The 20,894-nt window shown below is 39.5% G+C and overlaps 1 protein-coding gene across 2 annotated transcripts in view; it reads right to left on the bottom strand.

Moving 5' to 3' along the window:
- Positions 1-19,836, bottom strand: part of PLCE1 (phospholipase C epsilon 1) — a 137,244-nt gene extending 117,408 nt beyond the window's left edge. For both annotated transcript variants that reach the window (XM_058029094.1, XM_058029093.1), the window contains exon 1: positions 19,749-19,836. The gene's annotated coding sequence lies outside the window, so the exon portion shown is untranslated. The remainder of the gene's footprint in view (positions 1-19,748) is intronic.
- Positions 19,837-20,894: the final 1,058 nt, after the last annotated feature.

Raw genomic sequence — 20,894 nt, forward strand, 5'->3', positions numbered from 1 at the left:
TTTCCCATCTCTCTCTTACACCAAAGTGTTTCCACACCCTCCCCAAACAGCTTCTCTCAGACCTTTTTATTTTCTCTAGAAATTATCTCAAATCTCCCTCAACACTGGCTCTGTTGGTCACCTCTCTCCTGAGCTGCTGAGGCCATACACCTCTCCATTCCCTCCTTGCTCATTCTCTCTACCAGTATCACTCTTCTCCATCTGTGCCTGTTTGAAATCCAATTCATCAGGAACAATGTCTGCATAAGAAGCTCCCACTGCATGTCCAGCTGTTCCCATCCTCTTGTGATCACTGCAATGTGACTGCAATGCAAATGTGATCCATCTCAAGAATCTTTTTACTCAAGTTACTTCACAGCTAAAATATCTTCCTAATCTAATTCGTAGTATGGTTGCACTAATGTGCTACAATAGCTCAAGGGAGAAAATTAGCAGCATAGGGAATGGAAGAAAATGCTTCCTAATATGGTTTATACATTTCTGCAATTTGCAAACTTAATTTGATATTTCAGCCATGTCAATCTAGCAGGTTGCTGCCACCTATTCCTCTCCTCACTCTTCTCTTTTTGTCCCCACTCTCTCCACCTCACTCATTTGGAGATCATGAATCCACAGAGTCAAACTGATTCACTTGGTTGATAAGTCAAAAATTATTCTTTTCATCCAAACAAATTGCAGCCACATGATCACTATATTCCATGAAAAGAAAATATCAGGAATGCCTGGTAGGGACAACACATCTCAGCAGAAGCTTCAGTTTAGATCATGTTTGCTAGGATGTCTAAATGCACCCTGAAATTTCTCTAAGTCTGGTATGTCTAGTGTATGATGCAAAACCTCATGAGATAGCAAGTAAATACCACATTGGCAAAGCCTCTGATCTATGGACAACTGCAAAAATATCTGAAGTTGTGGCTCTGCTGAACAGATGACAGGGGTTTCATGTGTCCTCAGTTATACTCTTCTCAGTGTCTGCTTTCCACTGCAATCAACAGACTTCAATTCGGTGTGCACAGCAAATTCCTGAAACTGATGGAATTCATTACACATGCTATGAAGTGTGTTAACACAGTGTTTTATATGCTATCAAGTAAAAACCTCCCAAGCTCAACCAATAAAACTGTATTTCATATCTTAGTGTAGAATTGCAGAACTATCACTCCCTGCAGCTTCCTTTACTTGCCCGTCTGCATCTGGGTAGCCAAAGCCTAGAGCTCCATATAAAATCCACAAACAAACATACACATGCACTTGCATGGAAAAAAGCTGAAATTATTCAAAAGCATACTCTTCCCGTTGTACATCCACAGTGATGTAGTTTACAGTTAAATCTGACCATAAAAGCATTTGAAGCAGACAGCAAAGCCTGCACTGTACTCAGTACATGCTGGTATTTTCTGAAGCCACTAGATTGGCTAATGAAATCCATTAATAATGACACTGGTTCATTTTACAAGGCCTAAGTTATGTCAGAAATGTAATGTGCTCCTTCTATCAGTAAAGGAAAGTAAAAATATAAGAAATTAGATCCAGCGTTAGTGAATCATTGTGAATGCAGAGGTCAGCCAACAAAGACAAATGAGTAATTAAAATAAACAACCTGGCAACCATTCAGCACACGCATTCTTAGAATGTATTAAGTCTGAAAACATGTGACACAAAAGAATTTGTCTACTTTTTTTTTTCATTTACACTGACTGCATGCATTTTAAGACTTCAAGTACAAGCTGGTTCTAATTAGTATTAATAACAATTAATATCAGCATTTAATGATTTCTTAATCCCAGATATCTGGACCTGCAGTCTACAACAGTCTAGGCAAAACATCCAACATAATTAAAGACTACAAAACTGTATTAATTTACTATCCATTTAACCAGTAACTCATTACTCAATCTGAAGTCAGACAGAATTCTGCTTCAGTGAAAACAAAATATAGCATGTTGAACTTAGAGCATTATTTAGTCTTAGAAAAGGCATGTGAAGGACCAGAACCATCACACGATGTAGTTAAATTAGAAAGCCCTTCAATTCTAGGCTGTCAAAGGAAAAGAGGATCATGTAAATGTTTGAGGATGCTCTTTGGATTGTGGGAACAAGTAGCAACTGCATGAGAGGCAGTAGGGGATGGGTGTCAAGGTGAAGATGGGGATTGTTTGGAGAAGCTGGGTGCTGTCAGTGATGCCAAATGCAATTCTGTATGTATGATGCCATGGAAGCTGCACAGGAAATTCAGTGAATGCCTGGTAGGGGCAGGATTATGAGTGCAGAGAATAAGGGGGACCAAAACAGATACATGACATTACTAAACACATACTGTGGTTTCCATGGACTAGCTGCTATTGGACTGAGACAGACAGTAATTCAAAACAGCTAAAGGGAAGTGCAAGAACCCTGACAACCCTCCCCTCTACCCTGGCCACACTGGGACATTTACAACCATTTCTTCAGTGTTCATCCTACGTGCTATGTATACAAGGTAACTATCCTAAGCAAAAGTCATTTCAGCATACAAAACACAACAACCAAGTGATTTCATTAATTATTTCAAATTACTATTATTTACATAGTATCTAAGGAATAAGCAATCAGTTACTGAGTGTTTCTTGGGAAATTACAGAAAACAGTTTGGCATAGTAAGTGGATATAAAACTACTGATCATCTTTGTCACATCACCCCAACAACTATGCTTGACAACTATAATCCCAGTTCAAGCTCTTAAGGAGAAAACTGATTGATGAGGAAAATGCTTTGTATATTAGAACTATCAATTTACAATTAAAAAAGAATAATGGGCTTTGTTTTTTAGTAGGTAAGCTATAGTTCGTTCCAGACCAATTCCTTAAACAGAATAAGAAACCACATTTATTGAGCCCTCTTCAATTTATACTGTATCATGCACAGTATAAGTTTTTCATTACAGTGTTTTATGTCAGAAACAAGCAGGAGATACTATCACAATAACAGGGCACCAACATGTCATCACCATTTTCTAAACCTCATTTCTCCCTAGGGGACTATGGGCAAACAGTAAAGAGGAAATAGCTAGACTCTTAAGAATCACTCAAGATGTGCACAAATCCTATTTGAACAGTTGGAAGCAAGTTATAACAACATTTGATTTGGCAAACAGCATCATTCAGAACTTCAGATTTATCACCAGCATCTGTGTTTCAACAACAAAAAAAAATCTCAAAGAACTACAGTATTTATATGTCCTGTCAAGTTAGAGCCTTTTTTCTAATTTCTAGAATACTTATCTAAACATAATTGTGTATTAGATGTCTCAAACTATGCAAATGTCTGCCAGATGGTGAACCCTCTCAATTGCCTCATCATTCATCACTCCATCAGGGAGAATGTGAAGCTTCTGCCAGATACCAGCTCCAGTCTTCATTTCTTTACAGGAATTCCTTTTCTGCCAAGGAGATGCACAGAGAGAAGCCAAAACTGCATTTATCTCACTGTCAGGATCAGTTCTGTACTTCTTTCTAGATCTGGCCTGTAATAAGCTGTTTAAATAAACTTTCTGTTTAGTGGTTACTTGAATTTCATGCTAAGTGACCTTATCTGGAAGCTGTAATTCCATCACTGACACTTGGAAGAACAAGCCCTTCTACCTGAGATGCACAACTCCAGCTGTTGAAGGCAGAATAATTCTTCTCCATCTTTGAACAAATACTTCTGGAATAACTTTTCTTAATTTTTTTGAGGAATGTGAAAACAGTCTTAAATGCATAAAAAAGATTTTCAAGCACTGAGTCACTCACAGGAAAACAAAGTGCAGTACAATTAAAAACAAAAATCTTCAAGGCACAGAATTCAGCAGACTTATCACTGGTAAGTAGATCTCTTAGAAAGATTAGACAAAATAAAAAGCGAGAAGAAAATTACTGACAATTAATAAACTATATTACGCAAAAGAATAGGCTAAATAATGCTTATACAGAAGAAAAATAAGAAATACAGTGAGAAATAAAATGATTTTTTTAAAAGCATGTAAAAAACAAACGCACTAGTGCCATCAGAATTTAAGATCTGGAAATTTAAAAAGTAATCATACAAACCATGCAAAAAAATAGACACAATTAAAAATGAGGTTTGAGTTTTAAGCCAACTGCCCTGCCCACACATTGAGTGTGTGTTTAAGTACCAACAATTAGTCATTCAGATCCTTTGAAGCACCTAGAGCTTCAGACTTGAAAATAATTCATCCATCATCCTATTTCAAGGCTTTGTCCGCCTTTGAAAACTTTATAGTTTCCCTGAACTCAATGCCATCATTCATACCTTCATCTTACCCTTAAAAAAATTCTCTAGTTCTACACACACACACACATACCCCTTCATTTGCATGGTTTCACTTTAGTCAAATTATGCCATTTCTCCTCAGTTGTTAAAGCACAGTAAGTCCCTTCATTAAGGCCACCCAGTACTAAATATGTTGAAAAATAACAGGAGACTTTTCTACTGATCAAGGCTCTAAGTCTATCAAATGGAAGTGAAGAAGAAGAATTCAAAGTGCTTTGTGCACAACACACCTTGATTTGAAATTATTTTTAAAATATTTCAAATTGTGTCTTTGTAAAAATACTAATGAAAATAATTGTTGTCATCAAAATACAATTAATAAATATGGGGGAAATTATAGTACATACTTATTTATCAATCACTTAAAACATTAATACAAAATGGAGGGCTTACAGACAAAAACTAATGTGCTGAGACTTTGGTTGTCACATTCAAAATCTGCCACTTGGAAATATGAACTGATTATGATTCCAAAGAGTCAACACTAACCTGGGACTACAGACTAATGTAGTAGTAAAATGGCACACCATATCCATCATAGTTTTTATCAAACAAACAAAGTACATGAGCAGGACAAATTACAGAAAGCCAGATAAAAGCCAGATGAGTTCTTAGATGTGAAAGGAAGTAAGCAGGAAACAGATGTTGGCCTTCAGTTGTAAAAAACATCCAATCACAGATTCACAATGGCACACCAGTGACAGAACTGGGTGTTTCACACTCTGATCCCAGTCTCTTCCTACCACACCTGTGAAAAATGCTTTTGGAGATGCTGCATTAACCAGAGGATACCATTTGTTGGAGTCAGCTGCTCCAAGCCTTCAGAGGTCAGCCAGCCACTGGCCAAGCCCTACAGTATCACAGCATACCAGCCACACTCCACACCCCGCCTGGAGAAGCACCCATGCCTCCCAGCAAAGTTTCAGCCCCTGTGCTGGGATCCACACTTCAGCAGTGACAGAAACCAGCACATCAGTTTCTACAGCACAGGATTATCTGCCTGGACACTGGTAACACAGTGACAGTTCAGCCCTGAGGTAAAGAACCCTCTACCAAATAGGCAAACACCATGAACTCTCATTCTCCTTTTTCCTAAGACAATACCAGAGAGGTTCACATCACAAAGCAAAACCCCATGTCCAGCAGGAATCTCTAGCCCTGGCAAGCCTCTTTCTTATCTAGCTCTGCTTAACAGCAAAGTGCCACTGGTAGCAGTCTTCCCACGTGAGCTCACCAGCATTTGTACCCAATGTGAAACCATGTCTTCAAGGGACTTTATGTGCCACACTGACACATATTTCCATATACAGCAACTGCACTTTGTCATACCTGTCACCCCACTGAAGTTTTGAAATTACTCCAATCCAGGTGTGATACAATAAGCAGCAAGAACACTTCAGTTTCCTAGTCTTGTTTGTTTTTCCTTACAGCATTTTCCTCGTGTGAGCACCCAAGTCTTCTCTCATTTCCCTCTCTCTCGCTGTCCTGTATTAGCTGTAATTCAAGCCACACTGGTGAGAACAGAACAAACCTGCAACAAAAATATTTCTGAGACTAAAATGTCTGAGGGTACGTTAAAAGCACATATATCACTACAATTTATGTTCTGCAAACCCAAGCTAAGACTTTTAGTCACAGTATGTTAAGCCACAGTAGTCCTATTTAAAACATGACTTGAGAAATAACTTTAATGTTACTGTTCAGCTGTCATAACTACAATAAGATTGAGTTTGAAACCCCAGTATATGTTTCAAATAAAAATTAAATGCTAATCTGTAGGAGGACAAAAGTTCAGTCATTTGTCAGTTTATGCATTTACACTTTAGTTAAGGAAAAGCAAAGAAAAATATTTCAAATGCTGAAAGCTGACATTATTAAATTACTGCACAATTTCCCTTTCTCAAAATAGATTTTCTTTGTATACCACTCTGGATCTATTAATGCCATTCATTCAGGAAACTTAATATTTAACCTCTGATTCTTTCTCTTTTGAACATCTGCTATGTTCTATGCATATTATTATGCCTAAGAGAGAATATAAGAGTAAAAAACAGGGTAAAAGTAAAACAAGGCAAGAGCAAACAACCTGTTTACTTCGATTGTAATTAATTATCTTCTTTAAAAACATGGAATTTTCAGAAGACTATTGATTCAGCAGCCCTGAAAATACATTAAATTATTTCCATATTACTATTACTGTTCTAATATTTCTAGATATTAAGCTCTGTGACACTGAAAACAGCACTACTCAAATAATATTTGCTCAGCAAATCAAGACTACATTAATTTTTTTCCTATGACGGTTTTATCAGTCACATCATTCTCTGGGAGAAAGCCCACCCTGCATCTAATTCAAGCCATGAAGCAACCTCTAAGATGTTGGCTCTTGCTAAATGAAATGTGCAAGCAGCAAGTCACCACACAACTGCAAATTATTTTTTCAGGATGCTGGAAGATGTTCCTTATGTTCAGATAAAACTGATTGTTGAGAAAGACCTCTTCAGTGATCATTTTAAATTAAATGTTTTAATACTTTAAAACCCATGTAGGCCTCATTGCAATTCAAATTATAAATACTATTTATTCAATCTCACTCAATAAATAAATAGGACAGAAATATACCCACAATCAAAATTACAAAGTTTCTTTTATAATATACTGCCACATCTTCCAAGATAAATGGAGTCAAATACAGAAAATACAAAACAAATTCCATGTTTCTTAAGTCTCAGTCGCATTTCTTTAACAACTTAACCTATCTGAAGGAGAAACATGCCTGAAGATTAACATAGCATGTCTTTGTTAATGATTGTGACATATTTAGGTGATCTTTCATTTGAGAACCTTCAAAATCATCATAATGAACACTTACATCCTTGCTGAGGAGGTATTTGTTTGCTTTTCCTGATTATCTTTCAGATACTTTAAGAAAGTAGTCCATTAAATATTTCTGACTACTTGTACTTATAATCTGTGGCTCACAAATGTGCATTTGTACTTCATCCATTATTTCAGGATAAAAAGACAACCTGCACCAAGTATTCAATTTAAGTTCAGTCTTCATAAAACAGGTCACTCATGGGTAGTACAGTTAAGCTCCTTGCTTCAAGAATAGTAAGAATATAGAATTATAAACATTAAAATCTGCTCCCTTGATGAGATGGGACTTTTGGCCAGATTTTAGTCTACTTCAGTCCACAAACTATAGTTAATTAGGTTAAGAATATGTGGCAAAAGCTAATTCTGTATTATCTAACACAACCAATCACTTGCTCAAAGCTTCTTACATTTCTTAAAAAGTTCTTGTACTTCCAGCTGAATAGATGGAATTTTAACCCAATGAAGTTGTTGGTAAAATCAATGGACAAGCATCTCAGTGGATATTTAAGGTTCATGTAGTGTAGCTAAAAGTACAATCTAAAACAAGAGAATGCACAATAATCAAGCATTATATAACTGAGTTACTCCTAGAAGAAATGAATTTGAAATAACTGTGACGCTACTTCCAACAAAAGCTTTTCTTAATGCTAAGGAATTAGTATTACCAAGGTCTTTCTCCTCTACAGACCCCCAACTAATGTGCGACTTCTTCACAGCCAAAATGATTTACAGAACTTCTCTTCTATATCTGAGTTACATCTGCATGAAATTTATTGAGTCTAGCATTTTTGAGACCTGCACTTTGTAATAAACCCAGTTGCTACAAGCCAAGTTAAAAGTTGGAAGAAAATGTGTACAGACACACAGTGTGCCTTTACAAAGTCATTTCCATAAGAAACTAGGCTAAAAACTGCAGTCATAATTTGGAAAATGACACTTCCTTCTCCAGAACACCTTTTTTTCTATTTTGACTTAACTGGCAATACGTGCCAGAGAGTCTGCTAGTATCCAAACAAAACTGTTTCATTAAAATCTGAAAATGTTGCTAGGAAATCATCTTGGTTCTTTCACCCTAGGATACATTCTTATATTAATATGCCTCTGTAATAACATATTACATAAAAATGGGTGTTACATATATAATTTCTCAGTCAAGCAGAAAGATTGTTTGCATCCATTTGATTGTGCAGCCCTGCTGCTAACACATTAACTCAATACAACTCTACTCCTTGTATTTAGGTCAGAAAGGTCCTGGAAGGGAGGAGGTCTGCACATATGCCTGATCAATGCTCTAAACTTGAGCAGAGAAGGGACAGCTCCACAGAGGAAGCAGCTGGTGCCACAATTAAACAAGCCAAAGAACACAACCACAAAAGGACTGTAAAAGATAACGAGGCAGCAGACGCATGCTGAAACACTCAAGGTTATTTCTGCTGTAACAGTTTAAGACCAAACCACACTGCTTTCTGTACCGTTCTTGGGCACGATAATGAATGCTACAAGCAGCACAACATTCCATGGTGTTAACCCAGGACAGGATCAATGTGGGTATTTATCAGAGGCATTGTGAGGGCTCTGAGAACACCAAGTCCTCTAACGCCATCAGCAGCCCCACCTGCAGCCGCCCATAGCAAGCCAGGAGCCATTTCAGCTCAGGACTGCACCAGCTCTGTCTGAGCTATGTTGCTGACATCTCTGGGCTCAGGCCCCGCTCTCTGCTGCTCCCGACCATTTGATCAGATTTTTAAGATCAGAATCAGGACCCAGCTCACCCACTGGTGCCTTTCTTGACCCAGGTGGACTGCAGCAGACTCTCAGCGCTGGGCTTGTCCTCCCACTGATCCCTCCTGCAACTCCCCAGCACAAGAGGTCATCTGTCTCACCATCAGGCACAACCACAAATGATAAAAAGAAGTTGAGGGAAACAAATTATCAAGTAACACTCCAGCAGTACTAAGAATATGGACTTTTCAATGTCGCCAAGAACAGGGATGAGGATGTTACTCTGAAATGCTGAATCAAACACTATCAGGCCAGCACTGAACCAGCAAACTGAAAGATAAGGAGCAGTCCAAGGCCTTGTAATCAGACTTCTCTTGGGCAAGATGACAACAGTGACTTCATCCCGCTGAGGGGAAAACCCTGCAGACCAGTGCAGGAGGAGGCTCACCTGCAGGACAGACCGTTCAAACCAGCACTGACCCCAGCAGGCGGCTGAGTGTGTTATGAAGTAATAACTGGCATGAGAAAAGATCCCTGAAGGGAGGCAAAGCAGCAAGGAAAAATAATGGTCTGTGCAGTCTACACAGCTCTGAGCAAAACAAGGGCTGATGCTGGCAACAGTGCTCTGCTTGCAACAAAAACCTTGTAATGTTTCAAAACGGTGCAAAACAAAAACCTGCTTCAAGACAGTCTGCAAGGGGATGCCTCTCAGCGACGTGCCACAACTGGTCAGGTTCATTGATGATATGAACAGAAAGTGTTTACACATGGCAGCTCAGTGAGGGTACCACCTGTTCCAGCACTCACGAGGTGCAACAGGCAGACTGTAGCTCTCCCTTTTCTCAATCGGTATCTTGCATACTGCATGGAGATCTTCGTTTAAATAGTAACAGTTTCTAATGTGGATGGTATTGCTTTCCTCTCTGGTACTTCCTAGTCAATAGAAAGCCAACAAGGAAAAGTAAATTTCTCACAAGGTTGTATGAGAAATGTGGAGATGAGGTATAAAGATACAGTACCTGTACATCTAGAATAAAGTTCATGGATAACCGTAGGTGACCTCTGAAGAAAGAGCATATAAAACCAGCATACGTAAATGAATGCAGACTAACCTGTCCTTTGAGATTTCAAATTAAACATTGTTCATCTATCTTCTTAGGCATGCTACTGCCACACCTCAAAACAGTTAGCTGCTCCTGCAAATCTTTTTCATTTTCATCTTTTTCTTCAAGTTCAAGATCAACTGTTTTCTTGATTCTTTAATTTTTTATCAGTAGCCCTTTTATTTTATTACGAGTTTATCTTGCAATCTTGTAAGTACCTCCTTATAGATCTGGTCCTGATAATTTAGTGGGGACTGTGTCACACTCAGACCCACTGTATTCCAGACAACTTCTTACTGATTTCCAAAGCTATCTGCTTTCCCTTTTTACCTACCTTTAAGAAAAAAGAAAAATCAGTAGAATTGAATTTAGTTTAGGAAAGGCAAGCTCTACCTTCAAACACAAAAGCTACCTTAGACCTCACAGAGTATTTGACAAACTTCGAACACTTCATGAGAGTAATCTAAGAACAAATTTAATTAGAAACAGCACACTCCTTACACTGAAGTATTCAAGGATTCTGTATAGTTTTCTGGTGTATTACTTGTTCATTAATGCTGGTTGGTTTTATTTAAGTGTTCTAATGCTTTTATAAAAGCAGAAACAGCTATGGAAGTAATAAGGGTAGTAGTACTACCACATTTAAACTTATTTTTGAAAATACAATGCATTTCAGCACTTCTAATCTTACAAGCTACTGCTCTAAAAAACAAAAACTGTACCCACTACAAATTTTGTAATTATAGAGAAAAAGCAAGCAGTTTGGGTGTACATTGTTTATATAACTTAATAATAGCTGTACATAATCCAGGTGTGCATAATTACTGCTTATAATAACCATAAAAACCAAAGTACTTGCTTAGTTTCCATGATTCACTCACCAGAAAAAAATTACACAGCAACATATACATAATCTTAGGTACAGTTATGGTAAAAAAAAGTGCAAGAGATATTATTATGTACTAATTATAAAACCCATATTCTGACTTTTAATATTTTAAGTTCAAATATTTTACAATAATTAATTATTTTTGAACCATAACAGAACACATTAAAAATAGTCTAAATTTTATGGATAATCTCCTTCATAACTTAAGATTCTTATTTTATATAGTCATACATCATTCAAGGGATTGTCAGATTATCTGAATACTGAAAGTTGCAAACTCCTGAATACGAGCAAACCAAGTAGTAGAAATGCCTACACACAAACATGCAATAAATAGTACAATATCTATGCTTTTTTAATTACACACCCATATGTACATCAAATATTGAAAAAGTAAGCAATTAGGTCTTTAGATTTAGTAGCATGAGAGACAAGCCACATGCAAAAAAACTGTAATTCTGTAGACATGGAATTAATTGTTGATATTTAGGACTGCAAGTAGAAGGGAAAAAAGTACTACCAAACTGATAATCAGAGAAAAAAGCCCAGGTTAATATATACAATTGTAGATAAGAGATCTTTTCTCAGGGGCTTTGGGTCACATCAAGCAAGAAAGAGACAGACAAGTCATACCAATAATATGTCAAGGACCAATACTTCCAAAACTCTGTATGCAGAAAGATCAGAGCTTCCCTCTCTCTCAGACAGAGGAGGGGCCCCAGCTTTCATGCTTTTCTGGCAAATAGAGGGAACATGGCCAACTTTCTTTGCATTTGCTGGCCAAAAGCTGAGACAGTCTCTGTCTCAATTCAAACTTTAAAACCTTTATTGGGATGCATATGGTTGCTCACAGAATAGAGCTTTATTGTAAGCAAAATGGCTAAGGCGGGAAAACCAGGACAAAAAGGCATTCTTAATAAAATTATCCACTGATTTCTTTGACTCAAATGCACAGAAAATGTATGGGAGAGTTTTGCTAAATGCAAATGCAAGCAAGAACAAGAAATTGAAGGTTGTTTTTTTTTCTTTTGTCCAGGGCTTTCCATTCTTCTCAACAGCAACCTCAGAGCTCCAATGCTGTCACACCAAACAATTTCCTTTGCTTTAAATCTGTGCACACACCTTCCTCAAATATTTTTACAGCTCTCCCACTAACTCCTAAGTCAATTCTATGCAGCTTTCTGTAAAGCACCACAGTTGAAAAGAAGTTCAAGGGTGCACTGAAGCTGTTATAAAGGACAATACTATGCTGTACTGTTGTAACTGTGGTACAGTATCTTTTGAGGCTAAAATCAGAAATTTTAGCCTCAAAACCAGCTTTCTGCACCTAGCCAACAAGATGACTGACTGTTAAGGACAAACATTTTCATTATCAACTTGCATAACAGAATAAATAGCATGTGGAACAAAACGAGGGGATGACACGAAGATGAAGTTAAGCTTTGGGCAAAGCAGAATGATATTCACAAATTTTTAGAGAATATACAAACTTGCCTCTTCTGGGAGGGTGGAAGTGAAGATCTCCAGAAAACCCATTACTGTCTGTGAATCTCTAACATTCCTACACCTACCAGGTAACAAAACTCCAAACAAATGCTATGATCTGAACCTGAAAGAGAATTCAGGCAGGCATAGTAGTCTAATGCTAAACAGACATTTGAAAGATGTTACTGCATATTTTAACACTGACCTGTTTTATAGGCTGCTGTCTAGGGAACTGTTTATTTCTACACACCACTACTGAACCTGGCTTGCAAATCTAGAATCACAGTTCACAAAGTATAAAGAATTAATTTCTGAAGGGGATTCCCAGTATTGCCAATTCTTACAGTCATGTACTCAGAGAGGGACTGTTTTTCCAGAAGCCCTAGTTGAACTATTATATAATTACTAGTTGTACTGGTAATATAATTATTCATAATCTGAACCTTAAAAACAGAACTTTTGTTTATAAAAACAAAATGCAAATGGGAGCAATAATGGTTCAATAATTCTAAGACAAAAAGGAAGGTTCCATGGAAGGAAAATGAGATTTTGGAACTCGATGCTCTGAACACATTTTTCATAATAAAATCAGTTTGTTAGTATGTCCCCAGAATGGATCAGAATGATGAGACAAAACAGTGAAGATACATCTCAATTGTAGATATTATCCATTTATTAATATCATAAACTACCCCATTATTTTTCCAATGCCCCCAAAGTTAATCTAAAATTTTAGTATTTCCTTATCCTGGTAAAGCAGAAGGACCATTTGCAATCCAAAATGTCACTGACTTTCAAGGTATCATATTGCTTTCTACAAATGAAACTACAAAATTTTAAACAAGACTCTTTTTTCCATGATCCCTGAAGTCCTTATATCTCCTACCACAAAGAAATAAGAAGTTTTAAGACAGTTACAGAATTTGCTGCATGAATATAATCAGAGCAAGCAAAACATTCTTCCAAAAAGTGTTCATAGTGAGTGACACAGGGATCCAGCAAAAAACATTTACCATAGCTCAGAATTTGCTGGGACAAGAAAAAATTTCAGCTGACCACTAAGAAAAAAAAAGCATTGAATAATTTAGGAGACTCATAAATGCCTTCTTAGTCATGGGCCTAAACTAACATTTTACAAGAATATTCTTTCATTATTGCAAATCTAAAATGTTCCCATAACTATATATAAACAAATTCAATCTGCACAAATAGATTGGTAGTTGACAATATCTGTTTAACACAAACAAGAACAAACAGTATTAATATTATACTATTTCTCCACAATGAAACTGGGTGCTAAAGCTTGATTTTTAATGATCACAGCCTTCCTATACCAGGGTACTACATATAAATTTAACTTTTATTCTCTTTTAGAAAAGTTAGGTAAGAATGAGAAATGAGAAATAGTCAACTTTATACTTATCTACAAATGTTTTCTGCTTAAGTAGCAGGAAGGCTAGTTAAAAAAAAAAACCACCTTCTTCAACCTGACACATCTAAAGACAAATTAAAGAATTTCTTTATTAAAGAATTAATAAACAACTCTGTACTGCAATTTAGTTTAACCATGTATTGCAGTCCTACAGTCTCTGAAATCTGCTTTAACTAGAGGGACAAAAGCATAACAAGTACCACAATGAAAACAACAGCACCCAATGCTACATGGACTTGGCCTAAGCTAATATAATTTCACAAGATGATGGAATACTGATAGCTACTTTCTAAATCCATCCAAAAAAAAAAAAAACCAAAAAAAAAACAAAAAAACAAACAAACAAACAAAAAAACAGAATTAAAAAAAACCCTATAATTGTACTAAAATACTTAAATTACCCAGGCGAATGATAAAAGGAATGCCTCTAAGTGGTATTGTCAAGGTGGTTTTTTAAATGACACGCATATTAAACCATTTATTTTATGTTGCTATTTCTTCCTATTTAATTTCTAAGTCTACTGAGTTAACACCACCGCTGAAGTTGAACTTCTTGCTTACACTTCTCTGAACAAAAGCACAGAATGAGAAGACATGTATATTCAAATAATGACAGCAACATTCTGAGTGGCTCTTCAGACAAAAATAATTCCAGCAGGTGTCCAACTGTTTGATTTCACTGTTTCTATTTTTGTTGTCTATTCCATAAATTGATTATTAAGAAAACCACAAACAAACAAAAAAGGTGCAATCATAAGATTTTTCCCTTTTTATACGTCTTTTGGACGTAAAAATGCAAACAATAGACTATTCATGCTACACTGAAAATCTTAAAGGGCTCTAAAGGAGCCACAGTAAGAAATATTCTTTAATGAAGAAGTACCATAACACAAAAGACTTCAAGAAGCATTATCTGCCTGGTCTTCTTTGACACCACAGCCACTGAAAACGCTCCAAAACCATGGGCTGTGGCACAGCTAAGGAGTGAATATGAACTCCACACCCAAGCAGGGACTCAGCCTGTTTGGAGCCCCTCCTGCAGTCAGAAACCATGGGGCTGCCTGCCTTGCAGAGACACTCCTCTATGTTCACTGCTTCCCTAAGAGTGCTGAACTAAAATGGGTGCACACCGAGTGATCAGAAACTCAAAGCTTTCACAAGAAATACCTGCAATGAGGTTATTTTCCCACTGCTTTCAGTAGACACAATGCATGTACTCACAGAACATCTGACACACTTGAAAGTCACTGGAAGCGTGACTCTAGAAAAAGTTAGAAAAATACTATCCAATTATTAGAAATTGCCCACCAATGGGCAACAATCTCATATAAACACATTTTAACATACTTGTCCACACTGAACAATACTAACTGGTAGAAAATACATCTTTGAAAAAGTCAGAGTATGAAAATCACCTAGAATTAGAACAGAAGCAGAATATCATCTTCAAAATGCAAATCAACCCGGATATTACAATACTGTGTTTTCTTTTTCCCTTGCAATTTGGTACATACCTAAAAATCCAAAACTTTAAAGGAATTAAAATGGAGGCATTCACATCAAGAAAGTTCCTCAAGAAGAAATCTACAGGTTGTTCTTTGATGTAAACTGCCTGTAGTGCACACAGCAGTAGCTGGTCTGGTATGATCCCTTTTTATCTTGCTAAATTCCAAAGGGAAACCAAGTTGGTTTTCCCCAAAACACTGCTGAAAGGTATTTGTACTACTACAGAAAGAAATTAACCTAATCCAAGCAACAGAGTTTTGTACTTGGAGTAAAGGAATGCATTATGAACATGTTTGAAAGAAGATGCAGTGTAACAAAAACCTCAAATACCAAAGATCACTGCAGCAGCATTCTTGCTGTATGCTGTAGCACAGACAGAGAAAAATACTGTGGGAGGAGAGATCTCACATCAGAGCATTGTCTGAAACAGCAGACAGCAAGGTCCTACTGCACAAGGCAAGGTCAACGCAACTGGAGAGTCATTTGTTTAAGAAAACACACTATTATTAGATGCAAGTTATACAGCACTTGTGCATACTAACAGAATAAAACCATTACCCCATAAATATTTTCAAATGGTAGCTTCAACTTTGCTCTCAGTGTTTCTACTTTTTTGTGTCTCATTTAAAACATTGAAATAAGTAACATAAAGAACACGAAAAATGCCTGAGCATTTAATTTTTAAATTACTAATGAAATGTTACAACTGACAAATACAATAGTATACTCATTTTTTTTAATGAGGAGGCATCACTGAAAATGTTGTAACAAGTTATTAAATATTACTTACTGATAGCATACTGTAGAATAAAAAGTATCCCAAGTGGACAGCCTATTTAAGCCCTAATGATATGCCTCAGAGTACTGTAAATGTCACAGTACCTATCCTGGCCCACAGATACCTCCTCCTGAAGGACTTGAGCCTGCACTGTCTGTACCCCCAATGCTAAGCCAAGTACACACAAGTTTCAGATGTAAAGAATGCAGGAGGCAGCTCCGTGGGGCATGTCACATACTCCACAAGGTTTGTGTCCCTACTGCTCTAAATCATTTACTGAAAGAGCTGGTATTACACTGACACTTGATAAACTGGAGCAACGTAGCAGGCTCTGGAAGAAGGATAATTCTGGTGGGGAGCTGAGCTCGTTCCTCTCAGCTCTGGTTACCAGGTTTCAATAAGTGCTGCCACATCGAGCTCCTGCTTGAACATGCTGGATTATTTATGAATGACTGGGCAGTTAAGAAGAAAGTATTGTGGATGGCCTAGTTTAAAATCAGTGACATTAATTATGTCTTGTACAGAGATGTCAACGTGACAGAGTAGGAGAAACCAGATCGCATATTGATGTACTTACAAATTAACTTCCTTGTTTCAAGTAAAAACCAAAATTCTGTGCCTTGAAACAGATCAAAAATATTAGAGACTTCCCAATATAGGAAATTCATACAAGGTCTGTCAGCACTTTATCCTCAGCTCTTAAACACAAGTCTTGTTTCAGCAGATAGATGTTTTGCTCAGAAAAATCAAGGAGTGAAATACGACCATCAAGGAGAGAAATATGACCAATATCTGGCATTTCCATGACTATGGAAAACCCTACCCATAAGCAGATATATATATATATATCAGTTTGCCAAGACAAATAAAGCAGAGTAAGCTGGACTGCTCTCACATAACATGTACTCAGTCATGTAGGTCCTCAAGTACATGAGCAACATGAGCAACACCTCTCTTCTAAACGATTAAGAAAGCTCAGGAAGGGACAAAATTAAGGAAAACATGGATTTAATGCTAGCAATGCTAACAGCTTCCTAAAACAGAGACATGATGAAAAGTGTTACTCACAAATGAATCAGACTGCATATTAAAGGTACAGAGAGCTGTTAACCTGCTGTCTGCACAATCAAATGATAGACACTGCTCAATGAAACCATCAGTGGCTGCACTGTGAACAGGCATGAGAGTAAGTCTGTCCACTCTGGAACTACATGATTTGTTCCAACCTTCCAGTTACTGGTATTTTCAAGAAGTATATAAAACAACCAAACAAAGAGATATGAGTTATTGCTAATAACACGTATCACTGTCATTTATAAAATTTAAGAGTCAGTCATGACCCAAAATCTGTTTTGTACTAAGTGCTGTAGAAACAAGAAACAAAATCACAACCCAAGTTCTGAAGTGTGGTTATCAGTGTTTTAGAAGTGTTTAGAAGAAAACACTCATAAAGAAATGCTCTTGCAATACGCACATAAATTAAGATGATCACTAAAAAAAACCCTTAGTTTAATGTTTAATAAAAAAATCCCTATGCAAATCATGGCCCTCTAATGAAATAATAGATTAATTACTTTTTGCCTCCTTAATAACTGAAGTTTTTCTCTAACTAATTCTCACTTCAAATCCAAGAGCTATTGGTAAATAATAGCTGCTTTTCTCCAAAAAAGAAGGAAGAGCTGCTAACTTAAGCAAAATATTTCCAGTGGTTATAAATCTACCATCTTTCATGAACAGTCACAGCTGTCACTTTTCAATATGTGCCTTGTCCTATACTGGATTTCCATGCAGGTTCTAGTCACTAGAGGATCTTAACATCCATGTTTCTCTTAAATAAAACAGCCCTTTGATAAAAGAAATTCTTCTATGGATACTTACAAATAGTGCTCAAATTGTTTCTTACATTCTTTTGGATAACCTAATACAGAGAGTTTCTTTTTCTCATATTACAAATCTCCCAAATCTCAAATTACCTTATCATCTCCATGAACTTGCTCTATGTTTAACACAGTTTTGAGAAATTTGTTATTCTGCAGTAGGGCTTCCATATTTCTTGATCTGAAAGTTTTACCTTGTGGTATTTCTTTTCCTTTTAAATGTCTTGGAACCCTGGTTTGAACATCACACTTTTATTGCATAAAATGCATCACGTTAAATTAATGTTAACTGAGAGGACAGGAACTGCACTGCCTCGTCTACAGTCACAAAGTCTAAATAACAAACTTTCTACCTTGTATGAAAAGACAAATGAACTCATTACAGCATCTGAGATTACTACCTCAATGTGGCAAGAATGAATTCTATTTAGATCACTAAGAAAGCAAGATTTTTAGAAATCCCCTGCAAATTTGTGCAGATGGGCATCCATGTCCATTATGTCTTGTGAATTTCTCTTGAGCACTTCCTACTACACAAACCAGTGTCTGTTTCACGTTTCACCTTGTATGTTTCACTGCTTTTGTAATGATCACAAACATTGCTTGTTTGCCATGCACTTTTTAAGGGATGTGATAGCACATATCAAAGATGATTATTTGTAGCTGGAAAAACATGACTTCTTAAACTACATAATAGTCACTGCTCTGCAATGATTACTAAGAGGCTGCTTCATAATTAGCAGGTTCTCTGATCTTCTTTCAAATATATAAGTGTAAATGATTGAAATATTTACAAACTTTTGTCATACAAATGTAGAGGATGGAAATATTTGGAAAACTTTAAAATAATAAATGGAACAAGAAGGCCAATTCTGTTCCTTACACAAATGCCTCACAATGAAACAAAACATTTTACTGTTCCTTGAAGTACAGCTGATCTTTCAGGCATTTCTCTACCACTCTTAATCCAGCTCTTTCATTGCCCTTATCAGAAGAAGCCCAGTTCACAGTCACCTGTATAGGCTCTTCCCTTTATCACCTGTGCTGGTGGCATCCCAAGAGGGTGCAGCAGAACAGATAAGCATCACACCTAGACACTTTGGTCCTGATCCTACAAACACTTCAGTGAAACTACTTCTCTAAGTGTTTGCAGACTTTGAGTCTTTCTAACTCAACAGCACTTCAGCAAGTGGGGCAAAGAGAAGTCTGGAGCTGGGAGGAATGCACTGCCCCTTCATGCCTGGGTGTCAGGGCCTGCAGCACCCCCAAAGAGCAGAGAGCCACTGAGGGGGAGACACAGCACCCCTTGTGCCTTACAGCCACAGGCGCCTTCCAACGCCACATCTCCGATGTGCTGCACCAAGCTGGGACTAAATTTTGCCAGACTCGAACGTAAAAATTACAACTCATTGTACAGTGGAAGAGAGAAAGCGAGGGATGAATTGAGAACAATTTCTAGCATGTGGGATAAGGGCAGCCCACCCCAATTTTCATTTGCAATTGCAATCCTTGAACCCTGCCAGAGGAAGGGGGAGAAGCCGTAAGCCGAAGGTCAGGCGGGGAGGGCGCAGGGGCTGCGGAACATGGCCGAAAGCGGAGCCCCCGCCCGCCCCGGGCACGGCCGCAGCGGCCGGGCAGCCCTCGGCAGCCCCCCGGGGCCACGAGAGCCGTGGGGGCCCCAGAGAGCCCCTGACGAGAGCCAACCACGCTCGGGAGTCGGGGAAAGAGCCCGTGAGAGCGGGCGGGGGTGTGCAGGGGACGCACCTTTCAGCGTCCCCCCGGTATCTCGTCCTCCTCCTCGGCTCGGCGGTGACTCCAGCGGCGGCGGGGCCGCGGCGGCGGAGCGCTCTGCGGGACGGGGCCGCCCCCGCCTCGCCAGAGCTCCACGGCCGCCGCTGCCCGGGGCGGCGGAGCGAGCGAGGCGCCTTCCCCGGCGGGCCGGGGGCGGGGGCTGCGGGCGCGCACCGCCCCGCCGGGCTCGGGAGGGACGAGGAGAGCTGGGGAGGGGCCGCGGGGCAGCGCCGCCGGCTCAGTCAGCCGCGGACAGAGGGCGCGGGGCCGCCGGGGAGTGGTGCCCCGGGACCGCCCCTCCTCGGTGGAGAGCGGGTTTCTCCCACCGGATGGCTGCTCTTGGGACGGTCGCTAGGATCATCCCCTGCACCGAGACAGATGGGATGTGGCAGCTCCTCCTTGTCCTGCCCGGGGCAGCCCCGCGCTCCCGCAGGCACTGTGGAGCCCCCGCAAGTGCGGCAGCAGGAACCGCTGGCCCCGGCCCCGCGTGCGCGCGGCTGCCCCTGAAGGACCGGGCGGCTCCCGCTGAGGGGACTCCCGGAGCCAGAGAGCGCGCCCCGGGTCCCGTCCCGCCGCTCGGAGCTGCCAGCTGGAGCCGCCCGCGGAAGAGTTTCCTCCTACCTCCCGCGAACGGGCGCCGTCGGCCAAGCGCCCCAGCGCCGCGCCTCCGCACCGCGGAGCAGCGGCGCCGTCCCGCGCGGCTGGAGCCGGTCCAGCGCCATCGCCGTGCGCGCCCTGCGAGCGGGGGCCGGGGCGGGGGCGGGCCGGGCCGCGGCTGCCTCAGCGCATCGGAATGCGGACCCGCGCCCCCCGCCCGCAGCGGCTCGGGGAGCGCAGCCTGCCCGCTGCCTCGCCCCGCAGCAGCTCCGCGGCCAGCGCAGCCTGCGGAGGGCAGCGGAACGCGGCGGGGCTTCATCATCGCTGCGGGACAACGCGGTTTGGTGAAGGCAGCAGTGCACCTCTGCCTGCGATTTTTTTCTGAACTAAAGTACAAGAAAGAAAAGCGTCTCGTTAAGTTCTAGTTAAAAGGAACCATTCTCAGTTTTCAAACTGGCGAGAGTTGGCTATAAGCTAACACGTGTTTGTTTAGGACGTTTTTATGTGAAGGGCCCCGATTCT

The sequence above is a fragment of the Melospiza georgiana genome, chromosome 8 (genome assembly GCF_028018845.1).
Source record: "Melospiza georgiana isolate bMelGeo1 chromosome 8, bMelGeo1.pri, whole genome shotgun sequence".
NCBI lineage: Eukaryota > Metazoa > Chordata > Aves > Passeriformes > Passerellidae > Melospiza > Melospiza georgiana.